This window comes from Psammomys obesus, unplaced genomic scaffold (genome assembly GCF_907164565.1).
Source record: "Psammomys obesus unplaced genomic scaffold, mPsaObe1.curated_primary_1811, whole genome shotgun sequence".
Classification (NCBI taxonomy): Eukaryota; Metazoa; Chordata; class Mammalia; order Rodentia; family Muridae; genus Psammomys; species Psammomys obesus.
In genome coordinates, this window is record NW_026590631.1 from 13,969 (window position 1) to 24,009 (window position 10,041).

The 10,041-nt window shown below is 38.9% G+C and overlaps 1 pseudogene; it reads right to left on the reverse strand.

Annotated features, from left to right (window-relative positions):
* Positions 1-435: 435 nt before the first annotated feature.
* On the reverse strand, positions 436-9,547 carry LOC129677434 (COP9 signalosome complex subunit 5-like; annotated as a pseudogene).
* Positions 9,548-10,041: the final 494 nt, after the last annotated feature.

Here is a 10,041-nt window from a genome sequence, read left to right on the forward strand (position 1 = left end):
TTTATTCACTGAACCATCTTGCCATCCCAAAATTGTGTATTTTAAGGTCAGAAAACATGTTACTGTAGACCTGTATTATTTGTCTCCACTGTTAATTTTTTTGGGATGCAATATCCTGTGCAATAAAAAAATGTTTATGTTTATGTGAAAGATATGAGCTATATTAATATAATTACTGAGGAATAAACATAAGTAAAAGAGTAATTATTACCTAAATAATTTGACTATTATCCTAAATTAATTTTTACTACTATTTCAAAAGTACTATATATTATCAAATGCATTCTGTCTGAGTTTTCTTATGTGTTAAAAAAATCTTTGACTAAATCATTTCTGAGTTTTGGTGCTGGGGTTGAACCCAAGGCCATGGAGTGACAGGCATGCATTCTGCTGTTGTGTTACACCCACGGCCCTGATGTCTGGTCAACTACTCACTGTTTGCAGTGCATAAAAAATCTTCTATTTTATTAAGTGGTATAGTCTGATATTCAGAATGTTCTTCGTCAGGAGACTTGTAGCCAGAAAGGAAGAAAGAAAGACAAAGAAGAAAGAAAGAAGGAAAGGAAAGAAGGAAAGAAAGAAAGAAAACAGAAAATTGAAAATGGCAAAAAGCAAACCCCTTAGCATATTCTATAGCTTATTATGGATGGGACGAAAATCTGGAAAATCAATTAGTAAGCATCAATATTTTAATAACAGCTGGGCCTGGTGGCTCATACATGTTAATTTCAGTACTTGGGAGGCAGAGACAAAAGGACTACTGACAGTTGTGAGGACAGCATGTAGCCAGCTCCATGAAAGCATGGGCTATACAGAGTGTGATTTTATCTTAAAAGCAAAACCAAAGCAAATAACAAATCCAAGAAGGAAAAACATTGCTCCTCCTCACCTCCAAAGCCATTAGTTTCTCTAGGCAGGGTTTGGCACATGGCTTAATTTCTCTTGTTTTTAGGTGATGTTTACATATGCTAGTAATATCGATTGCTGACTACAGGCTTCCTTCATGGAAGGAAATGGATTCAGCTTATTTCTCTAGTACTTGTCAAGCTGCAAAGGTCACACAAGCACTTCTTAATAAATAAAACCCTTTGTCTGCCAAGATTAATATATAACAACTATGTTATCTTTTTATTTGAACTGTGGCAGTTTGCAATTTTGTATTTGAAAAGTTTTCTACACTAAAAAAATATCCAACAGGATGCATATATAGCTCGCCTCTATCCCTTAGAACTTTCAAAAAAAAAAGATTGTATAGGAATATAAGAAGCTAAATTTGGATCCCAGAACCCACACAAAGAAGGGCTAGTTAGTACTTACAGTCGGGGGAGCTGGAGACAGATTCCACAGAAGCCAGCTGTACAAGCCTGGTAGCTCGTTTAAAAGAACGTGCCTCAAACAAGGAGAAAGGAGAGGACTGGCACCCAAGGCTGTCTTCTGAACTGCACACCAGTGCCTGTACTCACGAATACATGCCACCCCTGTGGTGACACACATCTCTACTCCCAGTGCTTCACAGGTAAGTAATTTCATGGCTAGTATAAACCACCTGAGACTGTGACTGTCCTGCATATCTTCTCCATCCAAATTATCTTTGGATATGTGCAAAGGGTATCAAGATTCACTTTTCCTGCAGATATTATTCTGGTTGGATTAATCTAGAAGAGATATATGCTTAATATTGGTCAATATAAACCATATGTTCCAGTGAGTCAAGATCAGAAACCCAAAACAAGCAAGTAAATATAGCACTATATATTTGTAAACATAAATAGCAAACCATCTGAAAAAGATAACCAAAATAACCAGAAAAGTTCAATAAAATGGGAATATTCAGTTATTTTACAGATTAGCTTTAGTTACCATATCATCAAAGAGTATTTATTATTATTTAAGCTGTGCATGCTACTCAACAAGGAAACAAACAAATGAACCGAGAAACTTCCCTCCCTTACCCAAATACTTTAATAGATGAACTACTATTGGTTTCCTCCTAATATAATCCAGATTGCATCTAAAGCACCCTGGACATAGAAGAAGAAAGGTTCTATCCATTTCTGCTTCTCCAATTCAGTCAATCCTGATTAAATGCCTATGCAGAGCAAAGAAGATGACATGGATTCTATGATTTAACTTCATATCACAGGAGTGAAGTGTGAGGTGCAAGAGGGTTAAGACACCAGAGCTTAAGCCTTTATCACAGTGTTTTAATTTTTTAGTATTCTTTCTTTAGCAAATCTTTCTGAAGAACTTAAACACACACACACACACACAAGCTTGGTGTGGTGGCATATGGCATTAACCTCAGCACTCAGGCAGAGGCTGTCTGGGAGTTCAAGGACAGCCTGGTCAACATATCCAGTTCTAGGATAGACAGAGCTACATAACAGAGAGACTCTGTGCCAAAAACAGTAACAAAACAAAATAAAATTAAACCCATACAAAACTTATATAGAGAGAACTCCTTCAGCTGATAAACACCTTCAGCAAAGTGGCAGGATACAAAATCAACTCAAAAAAATCAGAAGCCCTCCTTTACCCAAAAGACAAAAGGGCTGAGAAAGAAATTAGAGAAACAACACCCTTCACAATAGCCACTAATAACATAAAGTACCTTGGGGTGACATTAACCAAACAAGTGAAAGACCTGTTTGAGAAAAACTTCAAGTCTCTGAAGAAAGAAATTGAAGAAGATCTCAGAAGATGGAAAGATCTCCCGTGCTCATGGATTGGTAGGATTAACATTGTGAAAATGGCCTTCCTGCCAAAAGCAATCTACAGATTCAATGCAATAACCATCAAAATAAAAACTCAATTCTTTTCAGACCTTGAAAAAAAGATTCTCAGCTTCATATGGAGAAACAAAAAACCCAGAATCTCCAAAACAACCCTGTAAAACAACAGATCATCTGGAGGTATCTCCATCCCCGATCTCAAGTTGTACTACAGAGCAATAGTAATAAAAACTGCATGGTATTGGCATAGAAATAGAAAGGAGATCAATGGAACCGAATAGAAGACCCAGAAATAAACCCATGTACCTATGAATACTCGATTTTTGACAAAGCAGCCAAAACCGTTCAATGGAAAAAAGATAGCACCTTCAACAGATGCTGCTGGTCTAATTGGATGTCTACATGCAGAAAAATGAAAATAGATCCACATTTATCACCCTGCACAAAACTAAAGTCTAAATGGATCAAAGACCTCAGCATAAAACCTGATACGCTAAATCTGTTAGAAGAAAAAGTGGGGAACAGCCTAGAACTCATTGGCACAGGAGACAACTTCCTGAACAGAACTCCAACAGCACAGGCTTTAAGAACAACAATCAATAAATGGGACCTCATGAAACTGAAAAGCTTCTTTAAAGCAAAGGACACTGTCATCAAAACAAAATGACTGCCTACAGATTAGGAAAGAATCTTCACCAACCCTTTATCTGACAGAGGGCTAATATCCAGTATATATAAAGAACTAAAGAAGCTGAAAAGCAACAATACAAGTAATCCAATTAAAAAATGGGGAACAGAGCTAAACAGAGAATTCTCGACAGAGGAATATCGAATGGCAGAGAAACACTTAAAGAAATGCTCAACGTCATTAGCCATTAGGGAAATGCAAATCAAAACGACCCTGAGATTTCACCTTACACCCATCAGAATGGCCAAGATGAAAAACTCAAGTGACAACACATGCTAGAGTCTTTAAGATGCCTTTTGTGATAGACTCCTGTCATAAGTTCAATGCACATCCCATTTGTCTTTCTAAATGAGGATTAATCACCTTCGCCTGTGTCCACTTTCTTGATTATCTTCTTTAGGTGTGTAGATTTCATTATGTTTATCATGTCTTGTAGGTCTATATAAGCGAGTATATACCAAGTTTGTCTTTCTCCTTCTGGGATACTTCACTCAGAATGATCTTTTCTAGATCCCACCACTTGCCTGCAAATTTCATGATTTCTTCCTTTTTGATTGCTGAGTAGTATTCCATTGTGTAAAAATACCACAGTTTCTGTATCCATTCCTCCGTTGATGGACATCTGGGTTGTTTCCAAGTTCTGGCTATTACAAATAAAGCTGCTATGAACATGGTTGAACAAATGTCCTTGTTGTGTACTTGAGCAAATTTTGGGTATATACCTAGGAGTGGTATAGCTGGGTCTTGAGGTAGCACTACTCCTAGTTGTCTGAGAAAGCGCCAGATTGACTTCCAGAGTGGTTGAACCAGTTTACATTCCCACCAGCAATGGAGGAGGGTTCCCTTTTCTCCACAACCTCTCCAGCATGTGCTATTATGACAGGAGTCTATCACAAAAGGCATCTGAAAGACTCTACCTAGCAGTGTTTCAAAGCAGACACTAAGACTCATAACCAAACCCTCGGCAGAGTGCAGGGAATCATATGAAAGAAGGGAAGTTAGTATGATATGGAAAGGATAGGAGCTCCACAAGGACCAAATATATCTGGGCACAGGGTCTTTTCTGAGACTGACACTCAACCAAGGACCATCTATGGATATAACCTAGAACTTCTGCTCGGATGTGGCCTGTGGTAGCTCAGTAACCAAGTAGTTTTCCAAAGTAAGGGGAACACGGACTATTTCTAATAGGATCTCAAGGGCAGGCTGTTTGACCCCCACCCCAGGGGAGGAGCAGTCTGTTAGGCCACAGAGGAGGACTTTGCAGCCAGCCCTGAAGATACCTGATAAAACAGGGTCAGATGAAAGGGGAGGAGGTCCTCCCCTATCAGGGGACTTGGAAAGGGGCAGGGAGGAGACCAGGGAGGGAGTGTGGGGTTGGGGAGGGAATGAGGGAGCGGGATACAGCTGGGACACAGAGTTAACAAAATGTAACTAAAAAGAAAAATAAAATAAAAATAAAAAAATTAAAAAAAAAAAAGAAAAACTCAAGTGACAACACATGCTAGAGAGGTTGTGGAGAAAGGGGAACCCTCCTCCATTACTGGTGGGAATGTAAACTGGTACAACCACTTTGGAAGTCAATCTGGCGCTTTCTCAGACAATTAGGAATAGTGCTTCCTCAAGACCCAGCTATACCACTGCTAGGCATATATCCAAAATTTGCTCAAGTACACAAAAAGGACATTTTCTCAACCATGTTTGTAGCAGCTTTATTTGTAATAGCCAGAACCTGGAAACAACCCAGATGTCCATCAACAGAGGAATGGGTACAGAAATTGTGGTAGTTTTACACAATGGAATACTACACAGCAATCAAAAAAGAGGAAATCATGAAATTTGCAGGCAAATGGTGGGATCTAGAAAAGATCAATCTGAGTGAAGTATCCCAGAAGGAGAAAGACAAACATGGAATATACTCGCTTATATAGACCTAAAAGATATGATAAATATAATGAAATCTATACACCTAAAGAAGATAATCATGAAAGCAGACACGAGGTATGATGATCAATCCTCATTTAGAATGACAAATGGGATATGCATTGAACGTATGACAGGAGTCTACCGCAGAAAGCATCTGAAAGACTCTACCTAGCAGTGTTCCAAAGTAGATACTAGGACTCATAACCAAACCTTCCTTCGGCAGAGTGCAGGGAATCATATGAAAGAAAGGGAGTTTGATGTGGAAAGGATAGGAGCTCCACAAGGACCAAACATATCTGGGCATAGGGTATTTTCTGAGATGGACACTCAAACAAACACCATGAGAGGATAAAACCTAGAACCTCTGCTCGGATGTGACCCGTGATAGCTCAGTAATCAATTGGTTTCCCATAGTAAGGGGAACAAGGACTATTTCTAACAGGAACTCAATGACTGGCTCTTTGACTTCCCCAACTCCCAAGGGAGGAGCAGTACTGTTAGGCCACAGAGGAGGACTTTGCAGCCAGTCCTGAAAATACCTGACAAAACGGAGGTCCTCCCCTATCAGTGGACTTGAAAAGGGGCAGGGAGGAGATGAGGGAGGGAGGGTGGGATTGGGGAGGGAATGAGGGATACAGCTGGGATACAGAATTGACAAAATGTAACTAATGAGAATAATAAAAAAATAAGAAAAAAAAACTTATATAGGCTGGAGGGATAGCTCAGTAGTTAAGGGTAGTTGCTGCTCTGGCAGAAGGACATGGGTTTGGTTCACAGCACTCACATGGTGGCCTCCAATCACATCTAACTCCAATTCCAGGATATCCCACTGCTACTTCTGGCCCCTACAGGCACCAAGCACATGTGTGGTGCACAAAGATAACGTGCAAACACTCATAAAGATACAAATTTTTAAATATTTACTGAAGCTAGAGGACTGAAGATATAGCTTAATGGTACAGAGAACTCTTAAATAGCATATGAAACCCTGACACCATAAAAACAAGTAAAATGAAACAAAAAAGTGAGGCCACTAGGATGGTCCTATGGGTAAAAGTGCCTACTGTCAAGCCTGAAGACCTGAATTTGGTCCCTGAGACCAACATGGTGGAAGGAGAGAATGGACTCCAACAAGTTGTCTTCTCACCTACGTACATGGGTCATAGCATGTGCATATCTCTCCCCCAGCTCCTGATACAAACATACAAGAAGGAAGACAAACAAAATAAATTTAAAACTGAAATAAAAAATGCTAAAAAAATTTGTTACTCTACACTTATAGTCCTAGTATGCTGAGCACAGAGTAGGAGAATCCGGAGTTCAGTTTCAGGTGGTAATGACCAACCTGGAACACATGAGACCCTCATTCATTCATTCGTTTATTTATTTTTACCTTATGTATGACTCATTGAATATATGTCTTATCTAGTGTCCTTGGAGGTCAGAGAAAGGCTTCAGATACCCTGGATCTAGGTTGTAAGCCTTCATGTGGGTGATAAGAATCAAACTAGGGTTCTTTGCTAAAGCAGAGACACTTTTTGTTTTGTTTTGTTTTGGTTTATTATTATTATTATTATCATTAATTACACTTTATTCATTTTGTACCCCCATAAGCCCCTCCCTCCTCCCCTCCCGATCCCACCCTGCCTCCCCTTTCTGCATGCATGCCCCTCCCCAAGTCCACTGATAGAGGAGGTCTTCCTCTCCTTCTTTCTGATCTTAGACTATCAGTTCTCATCAGAAGTGGCTGCATTGTTTTTGTTTTGTTTTGTTTTGTTTTGTTTTGTTTTAATGCACTGACCATCACTGCCATGAATGGTTCCTGGGAGTGCAAGTTAAGCATCTGCCTACTAACATCAATCCCAGAGAGCCAAGAGCTGTAACCTGGGTAGCTCTGGTATAAGCTAATTTCATTTTCAAGGTGGCCACCTTAACACATGAAAAAAAAAGCTTGCTTGAGGTATGGTAGAATCTCAGATATTGTCATTTACAGGTTTTATGAAGCACTGTGGTCTAGTAGCAGTGTGAAGCATATGCTGCTTTGAAGCTAAAGAACTTCTGAAAAGACACACATGAGTGCAGTGTAAAATTATCAAGGTACCAGATCAAAGTTATCCACTCTCTTTCTGTACCTTTTCCCTCATCTATCTCTTTCTCAGCCCAGACATTATCACTAACATCTTATGTACCTTCACGGGAATATGCTGTAGATTATAAAACATATCTGCACATAGATACATATCACATACAACATACTTAAAAATTGAACAAAAAATCTTGATCTTGTTCTGTGTAAGTATATAATTAACTTAAGGAAGAAAAATAGCCTAGCTATATCGTCCATTAGATTTCACCTCACACTCATCAGAATGGCTAAGATAAAAAGCTTAAGGAATGATGCATGCTGGAGAGGATATGGAGAAAGTGGAACCGTCCTCCATTGTTGGTGTGGATGTAACCTAGTACAATCACTTTGGAAATCAATCTGGTGCTTCTGCCAAAATTTAGGAATAATGGTACCTCAAGATCCAGCTATACCACTCCTAGGCATATATCCAAAAGATACCCCACCACTCACTAACGACATTTGCTCAACCACGTTTGTAGCAGCTCTATTCGTAATAGCCAGAATCTGGGAACAATCTAGATGTCTCTCATGAAGTAATGGATGCCGAAATTGTGGTACATTTACACAATGGAACACTACTCAGTAATTCAAACAAGGAAATCATAAAATTTGCAGGCAAATAATGGGAACGAGGAAAGATCATCCTGAGTGAGATAACTCAGAAGCAGAAAGACACAAATGTTATATACTCACTTATAAGTGGATATTAGCCATATAATATAGGATAAACATACTAAATCTATAGCCCTAAAGAAGCTAAACAACAAGGATGACCCTAGGGAAGATGCTTAATCCACATTCAGAAGGGCAAAGAGTATTGATTTGAAAGTAGTAGAAGGAACAAGACAGGAGGTCCACAAGGGACTTCTCATAGACTCTACCTACCTGGATATTGAAGGAGAAGCTTAAACTCACAGACAAATTTTAGGAAGAGTGGCAGAATTATTAAGAAAAAGAGATAGAAAGAAGAGGGAGATAGAAAGACCTGGAGGGGACAGGAACTCCACAAGGAGGACAACATTGCCAAAATTCCTTGGCTGAGTGGGGACTGCAGAGACCTATACTCCAACTATGGACCATGCATAGAGAGGGCCTAGAACCCCTGTTTAGAGAAAGCCAATTGGCTGCTCAGTATACAAGTGGGTTCCCTAGTAAGGGGTGCAGGGGCTGTCTCTGACATTAACACAATGGCAGGCTCTCTGATCACATTTTCTTGGTGGGTGGAGCCTTGCCAGGCAACAGAGGAAGATGATGCAGTCAGACTTGATGAGACCTGATATTCTAGGGTCACTTAGAATGGGAGAAGTTACTCCCCTATCAGGTGAATAGGGAAAGGACATAGAAGGAGATGAGGGAAGGTTGGTGGGACTGGGACAAGAGAGGGGGCTGCAGCTGGGATACAAAGCGAATAAATTGTAATAAATAAATATATAAATAAAATAACTTTGAAAACATTAGATTCACTCTACTCAGGAATAGTTAATTCCTAAATTTCTTCTTTTTTTTTCCATTGTTGAGGGATTCTGGAGATATTGAACTCTGGGCTCATGAATGCCAAGCCTACATATTTTTTTTTTCAATTTTAAACACAACTGACACTGACTATGAAAATTTAATTGGGAAGGACTCCTTCCTCCAACCTACTACTATAAACCTCACAAGATTTTTAATACTTTACATGAAAATTATTCAATTTTAATTGTAAAATTTAATGTGAAAAGGACAGTTTTAAGCTCAGAAACCCAAAGTCATCTTGAGACTCTTAAGAGTTATTAAGTTCTAAGAAACCATATTTTTACCTGTTTGTCATTTTCTGTGTTTGCAGCCATTTCCTCATATGCGGCAGCCTGAGAATTTATTTTGGTTTCAGTGACCTCTACAGACAAAACTGCCCATGATGATGATGGTCCAATTGTCCATTTTACCAAGCACCAAGCCCATCACTTCCAGGTTGCCTTCTGATCTGGCATGCATCACGATTTTCAGTAGAGCCAATGTTGAGATTTTGCAGTGTTTAAAGTAATGCTGACTATAAAACAAAATCACAGTATAATCAAGGTTCTTACATAATGTACAATTTCAAAATATTTTTTATGAAAATAAATACTGAAGGGATCTGTAGTGATGGAAGAGGAGTGTAGAATGGGGTGAAAAAGAAAACAGTAACTACAAAGCACTTGGAAATAGCCTCATGGGTCATCATCATCTCTGGCCCCCAGGGAAAGTGAAGATTACGAAGTAAACTTTAATATCCCATTGAAGTGAGGGAATAATATGATCAACTCGATAGGTCTTTTTATCTCCATTAACATGTAATCATCATAACTTTGATTATGTTCTCAGTTCTAACTTTATGACCTAAATTTATTGATTTATTAATTAAATTGCAACCACAAGCTGAAAGAACAGAGACCATCTTGGAAATCAAAACATAAGTTAAAATTTTGGCTCCTCTGTTTACAGGGAAAAGAGAGAGAGACAATCACTACTATGGCTCATTACATATGGCTCATCTAGAAGCTTTAAATAAACTACCTCATCTAATCTTCATAACATCATCAATAGCT